Source organism: Bombyx mori, chromosome 17, assembly GCF_030269925.1.
Source record: "Bombyx mori chromosome 17, ASM3026992v2".
Taxonomy (NCBI): Eukaryota; Metazoa; Arthropoda; class Insecta; order Lepidoptera; family Bombycidae; genus Bombyx; species Bombyx mori.
The window spans coordinates 11,406,418-11,420,198 of record NC_085123.1 but is presented as its reverse complement, the minus strand read 5'-3'; the positions used below and the strand labels follow the sequence as shown (position 1 = coordinate 11,420,198).

General features: G+C 35.8%; 1 protein-coding gene across 2 annotated transcripts in view; it reads left to right on the top strand.

Annotated features, from left to right (window-relative positions):
• The first annotated feature begins 2,300 nt into the window (after nucleotides 1–2,300).
• Nucleotides 2,301–13,781, top strand: part of LOC101744910 (voltage-dependent T-type calcium channel subunit alpha-1G) — a 187,666-nt gene continuing 176,185 nt past the window's right edge. Inside the window, exon 1 of one of the 2 annotated variants that reach the window (XM_062673401.1) lies at nucleotides 2,301–2,632. The gene's annotated coding sequence lies outside the window, so the exon portion shown is untranslated. The remainder of the gene's footprint in view (nucleotides 2,633–13,781) is intronic. The other variant, XM_062673402.1, reaches the window with a different exon arrangement.

The following is a 13,781-nucleotide window of genomic DNA, read 5'->3' as shown; positions in this document are numbered from 1 at the left end:
AGGGGGCCTCGTTAAAATCAGTGCAGTAGAATAACGTCTAGCAGAGAGATGGCGGGGTAAGATCCTGAATAATGATTTATCAATATTATCCCGTTGGAGTAATTCGCATGGATTGAGGGTGAACCCGTCGAAGACACAGGTCATTGTTGTCGGTAGTTCAAGATTGTGCTCGAAAGTGAAATGGTCGCAGCTTCCGGCTATTTTATTTGATGGCGCACAAATTCCTATCAGCGATACTGTGAAAAATTTAGGAATCTTAATTGATAAAAACCTTTCATGGAACGCACAGATAAAAGAGGTTAGCCGGAAGGTGTTTGCATCAGCTGGATCTTTGAGACGGTTCCGAAATTTTCTTCCAACTGCTACTAAAACTGCGCTTGCACAATCTTCTCCTTCTTCCAATTATTGTCCACTGATCTAACTGATTTAACTGAAACACAACTTGATAAACTTAAGCGGCTACAAAATTTCTGCATAAGATTCATATTTGGTTTACGGAAATATGATCATGTATTTGAATTTCGCACTAAACTCAAGTGGTTACCAATTCGCCTTCGCCGCAATACTCATGTCCTTTCATTACTATACTGTACTCTCTTTAAGCCCCATACCCCCACATATCTCAAAGAACATTTCGAGTTCCTAGGTGATGCGCATAATTTTTCCTTGAGATCATCGGATAGCCTGAGATTGAAAATGCCGGTGCATTCATCATCATTCTTTGATAATTCATTCACCGTCCAGGCGGTTCGATTGTGGAATGCTCTGCCGGATGCAGTGAGAAGTGCTCAAACTTTAAACTGTTTAAAGAATGGTGAAGGAACACTACTTATCTGCTTAGTGCTGTTTGTTTGCATTATCATTTATTATTTCCATACTGTTGATGTATTATGTGTATGTAAGTATATTAGTATGTATTGTATGTAAGTATGTATATTAGTATATCTTTCATATTATATGTAAACGGTATATATTTTATTTATTGTATGTATATATTTTCTATAATAACTATAGTATATATAATATAAATATATCTATAGTACACCGCAACATACCTGCTATATTTTTATATTTTCCAGAATTTCTGTAAATTAAACGGTTGTCTGGAAGAGATCGCTTTTAGCGATAAGACCGCCTATTGTACAAATGTATCGTGATTATTTTTTGAATGTAAATTGTGTTTTGGTATGCAATAAAGTGTATTCTCTCTCTCTCTCTCTCTCTCTCTCTCTCTCTCTCTCTCTCTCTTTCTAAGATCCATAAAACTGCCTCCTCTAAAGTAATATTATATAACGAATAAGACCACTCTGTCAAGACCATTATGAAGGAAAAATAGAGAAACGAATCCCTTAATTGTATTTTAGTGCGCGCTATGGCATCTGTTTTTAGAATGCCCTCACTTAAAATGGCCATCTACTTTAATATACGGGGCCTTTTGACCCTTTCCTTTTGACCACATTTTCATTTTCTCTGCGCATTAAATACCCATACAACGGTAACTGACGTCCGGAAAGTATTTGCCTTAGCCATCCGTCACTGTCGTATGCGTTATGCCGTGGCCTACGGAATCCCACCTTTATTAAAATTTAATTGAGAAATAATTCCATCAATGTCTCAAGTTGGGCAATAACATTTGCATTGTGGTATTTACGGGCTCCAAAAACCACGAAGACCGAGAGTCTATCTATAAATCGTTCACTATGATATAGCAAATTAAAACCCAAATTGGTGCAAAAGGACAAGGTTAAACATAAAATGTGGCGTTTAAATATTTGAAAAACATAAGAAGAGACTTTAATTAAAAATAAAGTATAAGGTGATGAACGTTAACTTGTATAATCAAATTCATTCAATCCTGAAAACAGTAGAACTTTAAATGGTCGAATTTCGGTATTTTCCGAAAAAGCCGCTCTCGGGAGACAAGCTTTCGGAGCATGTAAGAATGTAATTATGCTCTCTACAGCTCGGATTGTGCATTCATGGTACGACTTTACACGAATTTCGTGGAATAGAATTTGAAAACTTCTATAGCGATGCAAGATTTTCATGTATTGGTAGATGTAGATGGTAAAATGCAATTAAATGTATATGACTTTAGTGTTAGGGTAAAAAAAAATCTTTGGACTTTATTAATCCAATTTTAAATATTTCTTTCGGTTTGATCGCGAACCGACACTGATTTAGGTGTTACGCAATTATTTGTAGCGCATCGAAAGATTTTTCAGCAGATCCCGCGAGCCCAGTCAATGTTTATCGTTAGCACGAGATTTACGAGCGCTAACAGATTCCGGGATCCATATATGAAGAAAATAGTCGGGAGGCGCATACACGGTAATCGGGTGCGCAAAAATCAATTCAATTTGTCCATCAATAGCAGCTACTTAGTTCTGGATGTATGGGGGACTATACCTGTTACAGGTACAGGGGAGGCAGGGCGGGGAACCCTGCCTGGGTATTCAGTTCAATCGTCGCCTCCGCCCATTGTGGACGCCGCGCGCGTTCCTGTTTCAACGCGCGAATCACGAACCTATGCACATTGTAACTAGTGTAGTGTACTAGTGACTAACAGTGTATCCTGTTCCTGTTTACTGAATTTTCTTTCATATCGGAATTTTTTGCGACTTTTTATTTGGTATGTATTTTTTATTTATTTATCTTAAGTATAAACTGAATTGTGAACTATTAAGTACTATCTATAGTTAATTTTAAAGTTAACAAAAAAATACGAATCACATATTTTTCGAAATAATAATTTTATTATACTCATGAAAGTCGTTGTTATTTTATATAAACTTAATTATAAAAATGACTATGTTTTTAAAATGGTGTATAATAATTATTTAAAACGATTAATAAAATTTAAGAGAAACAAAAACAGGTTAAGGTTAAAATTCAGTGATTAAAACGAGCTTGAGAAAGCTCGTTCAGTCAGCGCGGTCTTTACTTGTTGCATCCAGCGCTTTTGTAAAATCCTGAAAGCGAGCGAAAATGCTTTTTCTATTTCCTTCCAGCTTTAGAAAATGAGGGCTCTAAAATATATCGTCTCGTAGATATTATGACAGTGCATTGAATAATTTAATTGCACATTACTCGGCTTCAGCCAAACGGAGCTTACTGCATAAGTTATTATTAATGTACCGATACGTATCGCATTAATATGTAATGGAAACTGGTGAGGATATAACACAGTGGATGTAAAACAACCGCCGAATTTCGTTGTAATACGTGAAATGTATTAATTCCATGACTAATGTACAATTTGAACAAAAATGTTACTGCTTTTTTGGGTTCAAGTGTAAATTACAACAGCTTACGACCTGCTTGGTGGCAAGTGCTTACTGTAAGGCGAGGAAGTAACAGCTCCAATGTCACTGACCACCTTCAGACGTAACATTCAATTGAACTTCTTCTAGAATCTTCCTCTAAAAAAAAGTGAAACATCTCATCTACCAAATCCAATCGCATGATTATTTTGAAGCAAAAATTGAAAGACGGTGTTACAGACCCGTACAGACTCTCACCATGTCCTACCATCGGATATGTACTTTTTAATTGATCCGAATTACATTAGTTAATAAAGAACTGCTTAGTTTAAATAAATATATACGGTCTACTCTATTTTCTGTTACTTCCACATTTCTAGCCTTTGGTAGATTTTAAACTGAGAAAATATGGTTGTTGTCACTAATGAACATAGTTAAAATTAAGCCGATGACTACCTTAAATGAAGACACATTTAAGTACTAAGTTAATATCACTAACAACTAGTCGAACCGGGCCGGGTTTTCTGGCCGATCTATGATTGGACTTTAATCCGATGCCAATCAAACTTCACATAATTATAGGGTAGATAAATCTGAAGAATATCTGTAAATTCTTTAAAAAACGGTCGAGCCGTTTTGTAGTATATAGGAACGCATCGATTTTTAATATAAACGTAAATGGGAATAAATATATTGAGAATGTTTCTAAATTTATTTAAGGTTAAATTACATTTAACCAACTCCGTTTTACAATAAGTTCCGGTAACAGATATATTACAAAATTTCATAGCAAATGTTTGGAAGTTTAATACAAAATAGGGAGTATTATGAAAGATCCCAAACAAAGTCCTGCTGTGACCGTCGTTCAAAGTCCCTTGCTGATGATGTGGTTCTACATTTATCATATTTATTTATCATTATCATTAAATATATATAATTACGAGTAAGCGGTACGCAAACCGAACAGATATTAGTTCTTGGTAACGGAACCAACCTTGGTATTTTTTTTGTTGTATATTCATTTATTTATTTGTTGATTTATTTATGTAAACACAAAAAAGAAGACATAGTACAGAGTAATAGGAAAATTATATACAAAGGCATATGCCTTTTGTAGATATTGTACAAAGGCATTCATATTAGTTGTTTATCTAATATATTTTTATTGCTTATATGCGTGGACTAGCTCACAGCCCACCTGGTGTTAAGTGGTTACTGGAGCCCATAGACATCTACAAAGTAAATGCGCCACGCACCTTGAGACATAAGTTCTAAGGCCTCAGGCATAGTTACAATTTTGTGTTCGTGTGCCCCTCTAATTTAATATTGCGTAGAACTACTTTTTTATCATCAGAAAAAGGTAGACCTAAATCTGACTGAATATTAGAATAAATCAATTTTTATTCATTAAAAATTTTAATAACAAATTTTCTAGAGCTGCTTTGTAATTATTATTCTTTTCGTGTTAATTTTAATTTATATTAAAATGTAAGTATGTAAGTATATTAAGTACAAAAATCATCGAGTAAACAAAATCACTATAGCGAATTTTTGCCTTTGTATAATAAATTAAGAGCATTTTAAGCGGCGATCTGTCCAGAACAGTCTCCGGGTATATTCTATGTGCAACAGGAAGAACTTTCAACAACTATGTTTTCTATGTAATGTACCTATTTGATTTTAGCGATCTCGAAGTTGTTGATCGGTTTCCTTTAAGTCCAAATATTATGTTTTAGCAAAATTGAGTGATTTACAACAGCTCTCAAAAATTTTCTAAAATAACCCATTGAACATTCATACATTGTCCAATCTGTTTTGACTCGCACAACAAAATATGACGTTGAATTATCTGTATTAAAAACTACGTTTATTTATTTATCAAAAAAACAAGAATCGATTACTGAGTTTTCGGTATTGAATGCTATTTTTAAATATGATTCAAGAATATAAGTTGTTTTTTTTTTTTAAATATGCTACCAATAATTTTGCGGTGTTTGAAACACGAACCAATGTTATCAATTTCAAGATTCGAACTTGAAGCCGCTACGAATTGTACGCCTTCGGGGTTCGCTAATCTATGTTCTGGCTCATTTCCAAGGCCCACTGGAGATTAGATAATATGGCGATCCATACCAACCCCTTGTCGTTAACTTTGTACTCTCCAGAAGATTACAGAATACAGATTGATAGTAAGTTTTGTTGTTTTTGTCTCATACATTTTATATTATGAATGAGATGATGATACATTAATGAATCATGCTTCATCTACAGAGCTTACAACATAGACAATGTTACATCATGTTTTCATTGTTCTATCGTATGGAATTCACCGTAAAAGCCGTTAATGTATGGCTACAAATAAATAAATAAATATAAATATTTACTAACAATCACGCCACGTTACTGGTCCCGTGATAAGTTCATAAAGAACTTGTGTTACAGGTATCAGATAACGGAAATGAATGTAAAATTTTTATAACACACATACATATATATTTAATATACTACATCCATAACCCAGGAAAAAACATCTTATATTTATTATACAGATATCCTCCCTTGGCGGGATTCGAACCCGCGACCCCTTGTGTAGTGACCATGTCACTTACCACTACACCACACGGCCGTTAAGTTATGTATCGATTATACTGTTTAGCCCGGCAATGCATATTGAAACGAAACTACGATGCTCATACTAGTGCTAGACGTATTATGAGTTCGCACAAGTAGGTATTTTTTTTACCTATCTCTATTAGCACCCTCGTGAGGATGTTCTGGCTTCACCGCGCTTGGTACGACATTCACCTTGAGATGTATATATACTCCAGTAACACCAAATGGATTGTGAGCTGGTTCATTCTCCTGTGCCATAAAAAAATAAAAAAATCTCAGGAATTTATTTAACCTAGTATTCTAGAATTTAAACTCAATCGTACAAAACAAAAAACGGTCGAACTACACAAAACACATCGATAACTACCTACCTACCGTATACGGTTTTTAATGGATTAAGTGAAGATAAAATCTAATGCTTCTTATGAAGCCGTTGTACGCTAACATGGATTTTTATTTTATGTAATTTGTACAACATTCATCCGAAACTGTGTATGTTTGTTTTACGTATCTCAAAAAGAACCACGTCAATTTGATTTTATGCGCAGACATGGTACCTACAAATAATAATTAGGGCGGCAGAGTGAGGCAATTTTGGGTACCAAAGTAATATAATGTTTAAAAAGTGAGTGAAACCACAAGGCATAGTCTTTTAACATATAATAGAAATTTAGTTTTAAAATTAAAAATAATGAGAAGCTAAATAATGAATTACATACAATTTTATACACGGACTTCTTCACATTTTGAAGTCGTCGTGGCCTAAAGGATAAGACGTCCGGTGCATTCGTATCGAGCGCTGCAACGGCGTTCGAATCCCGCAGGCGGGTACCAATTTTTCTAATGAAATAGGTACTTAGCAAGTGTTCACGATTGACTTCCACGGTGAAGGAATAACATCGTGTAATAAAAATCAAACCCGCAAAATTCTAAATTGCGTAATTACTGGTGGCAGGACCTCTTGTGAGTCCGCACGGGTAGGTACCACCACCCCGCCTATTTCTACCGTGAAGCAGTAATACTGAGACCTTAGAACTTATATCTCAAGGTGGGTGGCGCATTTACGTCGTAGATGTCTATGTGCTCCAGTAACCACTTAACACCAGGTGGGCTGTGAGATCGTCCGCGCATCTACGAAAAAAAAAAAAAAAAAATTAATTCGACAAATGAAATCGTAATTGGCATTTATAATTCCGTCTTTGCATTACGAATAAATAAATGTTTTGTAAGTCGTTTATGAGAAAACAACTTACATACATCCGCAACATGAAAGCCAATCAGCATGAACGATCATATTTCACATTTAATGTCTTCCTCTGTCCCTCGCGAACTAACACAAAATATACATAACATTTATCTTTATGAAAAATCGGATCATCTTCAAAGTGAATTACGTTTTATGCCTCATATTAAAATGACTGTGAGATTGCTTAATAGACGCGCGAACTGAGCTGTTGTAGCAAACTGCTGATGTTTCGAATGTAGTAAAATTAATAGTGAAATATTGTCGTTGAGGTGGCGCTTCTGACTATCAGTTTAATGACCACGCAGATTCTTAGGCGCCTTTAATTGATTTATTGTCTTCCTATTGCTGGGAGCTTTATATCTGATTTAATTAACATTAACTAGTCGTAGTATTGTAATGCCTACATAAATTCGTGTTATATGTATTATAAAAAAGATTTTTGATTTGTTAAGTTGATGTATGTGCGTATTGCCCACGGTTAGTTAATATATTTTACATTGCTGGTTGCATGGACGTCGGGTATATCAAACCTCCTTACAAGCCTACTAGAGTTAGCAAGTAAAATGATTTTGTCGATTTCCATTCTAGAAGCTTCTTGCACCACTGGTGATCGGATCATTCATAACTTCACATCGTGGATTGAAAATAAAATTGGTTCACATAACTCAACAAACAAATATTGAAAGAACATCAATTTTTATTTATTTTGTTCGTTACAAAATTCATCGCCTCAATTTTCCTTTTATTGCTTAGATGGGTGGACGAGCTCACAGCCCACCTGCTGTTAAGTGGTTACTGGAGCCCATAGACATCTATGCTATGTAAATGCGCCACCTACCTTGAGATATAAGTTCTAAGATCTCAGTGTAATTACAACGGCTGCTTTACCCTTCAAACCGAAACGCATTACTGCTTCACGGCAGAAAAAAGGCAGCAGAAATGGCCAGTAATTACGCAAATTAAAATTTTGCGGATTTAATTTTTATAACACAATGCTATTCCTTCACCGTGGAAGTCAATCGTGCACATTTGTTGTGTACGTATTCCAACAGAAAAATTGGTACCCGCCTGGTATTCGAACACCGGTGCATCGCTCAACACGAATGCACCGGACGTCTTATCCTTTAGGCCACGACGACTGAATCGGTAAAACTCCAGATTCGGTACTTTCTACTTTTATAGTATACATACCGTATCAACCGCATCCCAAATCTAGGGCAGTAGCTTTTTTATTTCCATCGAGCAAAAAAGACACCCATAAAACTTGAATCTCTCATTCCGAGGCAAATTATGACCCGTCTCACCTCGATGTATATTATCAGTAAATACGAACATCATGAGCTGTGTGGAAGTCTATAAAGCGTTAATACGATTTTACTGCAAATTACTTTTTTCGTGGCCCTTCGAGTCCACGTATAGACGGAATTAATCTTTCAAGCGAGTAAATTATAAACGATAGTTTAAGTCTCCGGAGGCTTCGAAGCTTTATACAAGTAAGAAGGTTCGCCTGCCTCAATTTTTCCCGCCGGGAGTTGCTGCCGGAATTATTTATAGACAAAACGTAGTCCGCTCGAGCGGCCCGATCTCGCAGATTTAAGAGCTAAAGAAGCTGAGCAACAGCTTTTACATGAAAATGCAAGAAAAATCAAAAGAAAGCGTTTAGAAGTTTTTTAAGAAGTTTTTAAGAAGTTTTACAGCGCTTAGTAGGCAGCGGCTTGGCTCTGTTCTGGCATTGCTGAAGTCCATGGGCGACGGTAATCACTCACCATCAAGTGGGCCGTATGCTCGTCTGCCTACAAGGACAATAAAGAAACAGTAATGCGTTTCGGTTCGAACGGTGGGGTAGCCGTTGTAACTATACTGAGATCTTAGAACTTATATCTCAAGGTGAGTGGCGCATTTACGTTGTAGATGTCTATGGGCTTCAGTAACCACTTAACACCAGGTGGGCTGTGAGCTCGTCCATCCAACTAAGCAATAAAAAAAAGGATTGTTTTTTTTATTGCCTGTGTAGGCAGAACGAGCGTACGGCCCACCTGATGGTGAGTGGTTACCGTCGCTCATGGACGTCAGCAATGCCAGGGGTAGAGCCAAGCTGCTGCCTACCTGATTCACTAGATGTTGTTTAAGATTCGCATGTCGATTATTGTTTAACATATTTAGATCAGAATATCTTAACTATAGATAGCGAACAGAAGATACGAATTTGCTACCAGAGTTACGTTAAAAAATAGCTTCTTCGTAATAATTTGTCTGTAGCAGTAATATTTCTGACCAGCAGTTCTCAGGTACGATCTTTCCCACACTTTCCTCCACCTCCCTCCTTGCGTCGGTTTCCTCATTACTGAGGGTCGTGGTCATGGCCTTGAAACAGTTTAAATGTTTCTCTGTCCATGACTCTCTTGGGATGTAATTGTGGTGGGTTCCCACGTCCTTCACGGCAAACTGGTCCCGCTCCGGGTCTCTGGTTGTATCCGGGGGCTGGGTTATTTCCCGCCGCCCAGTGCTCGGCGTTGACGTTTTACGGTAGGAATGTCCAGCTCTACTCAACCCTCCTCTTTTCTCATCCGGGCTTGGGACCGGCAATGGCAGAGTTGACTTTATAGATTTAAATGATAGGACAGTGGTTTTAAAATACAATTGATATTTTTACATCGTGTTTTAATGTGTGTGGTGGCATTGACGTTGTGTAATCAATTATAATACCATCAGGAGCGCGGTGAGCTTAGCCCACTTGTCTAATGTAATGAAATAAATGCATACTATTGAACGATAAAGATATGTTCCTTCGCTTCATTAGACGCTAGTGATTCTTGACCGTTTGCACCCATATACTTACAGGATCGATTCCCAGTCAGTACCTTTATTGAAGACTAGCTGAGTCCCGCGATGTTACCCCGGTTATTGTCGGACCGCGGGTCGCGGGGCGAGGCTAGTCTAAAAAAAGTAGCCTAAGTTACTCCTTATACCATCAGCTAGCTATCAGTGAAACTCCCGTCAAAAGCGGTCCAACCGTCCCAGAGATTAGCCGGAACAGACAGACAGACAAAAATTGTAATAAATGTAATTTCGGTGTATATATCGTATATATATTCATATGCATGTAGCAAAAAGCGCTTATTTCAATATTACAAACATACACTCCAATTTTATTTATATGTATAGATATTAGGCGTTCAAGCTGTGTGTTTTTTTTTTCGCATATTTGTTTTTAGTATCAACACAAGGGAATTTCTATCTTAGGATAATGCAAATGAACGTTTGTAAAAACATAAACATAAAATTTATAAAATTAATTAAACCCTTCACGCTCCGCGATGATCATCGTCAATGGTATGAAAAATCTAAATCACTTACGCTGATGCTACTATGACGAAAATATTCCCTGGAACGCCAATAACTGTACAAAATAGAAACACCATCGGATGATGGTGTTGGGACACATACGGGACAGATATACAAAAGTTAATTTTAATTTGTATAAAAGGAAAAAGATGGGCGATACCACGGAAAAGTTATAAGAGGAAAGATACAATCTGCTTGCGATCTACAGATCGGGTTACCCAGTTTAGTAGCCACTAGGGTCGCGGTCACGTCCGCTAATGTTCCTTTTATAACTCGATAGCCAATAAACTTTGTTTCTGATCAGATGGCGCTCTAAAGGTCAGTGCTATACAAATTTTATTTACTACCTTGATTTATTTCTGTAATTTATAAGCCTCTCAGATTCATTAGCCCAATAAAAACAATCTGTTATCAATATTCATTAAATCACAGCGCTCGCATTGAATTGTTTGTAAGACACAAAAACCATGCTATTACTGATGTTACTATGATACTTTACTGTTCAAATTCCGCAATCATATACCAATTTTTGTAATCCAAATAAAAAGTACACGCATGTTCACGAATGTCTTCCGATGAAAGAATAGCATCGTGTAATAAAAATCCAACCGTAGATATTGTAATAAGCATAATTAGTATACAATTGAGACAATAGACCTCAAATTTCAAGGTGGTTGGTGACATTCAGGTGGTCGTGTCTACGGGCTCGGTAACCACTAGGTAGACCGTGTGTGGCAGTAGCTATACAACACAAGATATTTGACAGATGCCTGAATCTCGCTTACGATAAGTTCCGAACACATTAACATTTGGACTATCGGTCTACCAAGCAATATCACCCGCCCGGTGGAAGATCTTCCCTCCGTGGTTAAGCCTTCCACACGTGCGTTCATTCACACCCGTGTATGCAATTAAAAAAAACGTCCGCTAATTTCGCTCAGTAGTTGAATTTCGATCATAATCTTCTGAACATCTTTACGAGAAAGATCTAAGAACTGCTAGTTATAAGTTTTTGAAGCTGGCACTTATAAAATACCCAAAAAATAGTAATAAATGGAGTCAGATTTTAAAGTTTAATTTTTTTAAGTTAGTAACATTAAGTAATATGTACTAACAAAATGTATGATTTTTAATGAAAAAAAAAAGGGAAAAAGTTGTTACCAAATTTTCACCCGTTTCATGTATTACATTTTCTTTTTTGTTACAGAATTCTTGTAAATGTGGGGAGGAAAATTGTTTCCAATTATATTTTAATTGAAAACAAGAAATCTCAATAACATTTTGATATTTTTTTAAGCACCTGCCTTCATTACATTGTGTTCAATAAACACTATACAAAATATTTAAGTACACATAATATTAGTAATGTATCTAAAAATATTTGGACAGAAATAAAATAAGAATCGTAATATACATGTTTTGGCGATTATGAACTACAACATTTTTGTTTGCTTTAATTCAGTTTTGTTTCAGTTTTCTATCATACTCGTTCCTGAATATTACTCGTAGAGTAAGTACATTGATGATTTTCAATGATACAGACTTGCTAGTTGCAAATATAATATAATACGCTTCGTTTGATTTAATATAGTATTTATAACGGCCGTCTGGTGTAGTGGTAAGTGACATGGTCACTACACAAGGGGGTCGCGGGTTCGAATCCCGCCAAGGGGAGATATTTGTATGATAAATATAAATGTCTTTTCCAGGGCTATGGATGTATATTAAATATATGTATGTGTATAATAAAAATCTTACATTTGTTTCCGTTATCTGGTACCTGTAACACAATTTCTTTACGATCTTATCACGGGACCAGTTAACGTGGCGTGATTGTTAGTAAATATTTATTTATTTATTATTATTTATATTTTCTATTCCAATCACAGTCATAGGAAAAACCTATGAAACGAAATTATTTACGGTTGACCTTACAAAATTATCCTTGTAACTCTGTTTACTTTTCTCATTTTACTCGAAGACGGATAAATTTTCCATTAGCTGTGCACACACGGCCCTTAACCTTAAGAATTTTATAAATAATAACGCTTAATAACATGTCATATTATTAGCCGGTAACATTATTCTTATAATGTTATTATACTATAATATATGTATTTTTATATATTATATTATTTACTATATTTTATATACTAGATTACACAGTATTTTGAGTAAGCAATTGAGAAATCAATTTACTCATGCAACCAAAAGCAATTTTATCAAGTAGAAACATATTTTGAATAATGTTGTTTAATATGGTTGTGCGATGTCAGCCAAGAATAGTACAATCCCTAGGGTATCTTAAATACCAAGGAATTTGCCGGAGAAAGGACACCTGCATTCTCTGAGTATTAATGCAGGTTACTGCGATCGCTAACGGGCTTTTGCTGGTGGCAGGACGCATTGTAAGTACAGGTATCAACAACCTGCTTATTTAAGCCGCGAAGAATTTATGCGTTCCAGTTTGGAGGGTGGGAGAGCTGCTATAAAATACAACTGAAACTTGGACATCATGTGACTTAATTTTATTAAGTCCCCGCATGATGTCCAAGACGGATGGTAGTGGTGACAAATTGGTACCCGCCCGGAAGATTCGAACACCGATTCAGTCGCCTTACTCGTTACGAATATACCGGACGTCTTATCCTTTAGGCCACGTTGATTTCATCTTGATCTTGTTCAGTTACTAACGCATTAAAAAAAACTTTTCAAAATACTATACAATTTATTTTGCAGAATCACTGATGTAATAACATGACAGTTTGCATACGATGTTACGCATGTCCTTCTAATTTTAGTCGCCAGCAAAACGTCCTTACGATGTTAGTTGCGAAGCATACGTTTCAATTTAAAAGGAAGCTCTCTTATTATTCCAATAAAACCTCGACTTGATGTTATATAGTATATCATAACCTCTATTTTGAGAAAGAAGTGATGAGCTTAAATAGAATCTCATTTCATCAGGATTTTCTTCGATTTTTGCGAGCTGTGGGCATAATTTAAACTACTTTTGCTTTTAATCTCACGTTTACTATTTTATTTTAATTTTTTTTCGACGCTTCTCATACTACAACTACAATTTACCACTGTCTTTCGTCGACATTTCAATATTATGCTAACTACCGTCTAATTTTCAATAAAAACACGGAATTAAAAATTTATAGAAGTTTTACATATAACTCAGAGGTTATGTTGGTCATAATTTACAGGGTTACCAGACTATGCTTGAAGCACATAAATTAATAGTGGTTTATTCATGTGATTATTTTAGTGCTATTGTTTTAGGAAAAACTATTAATTAGTGTTCGAGA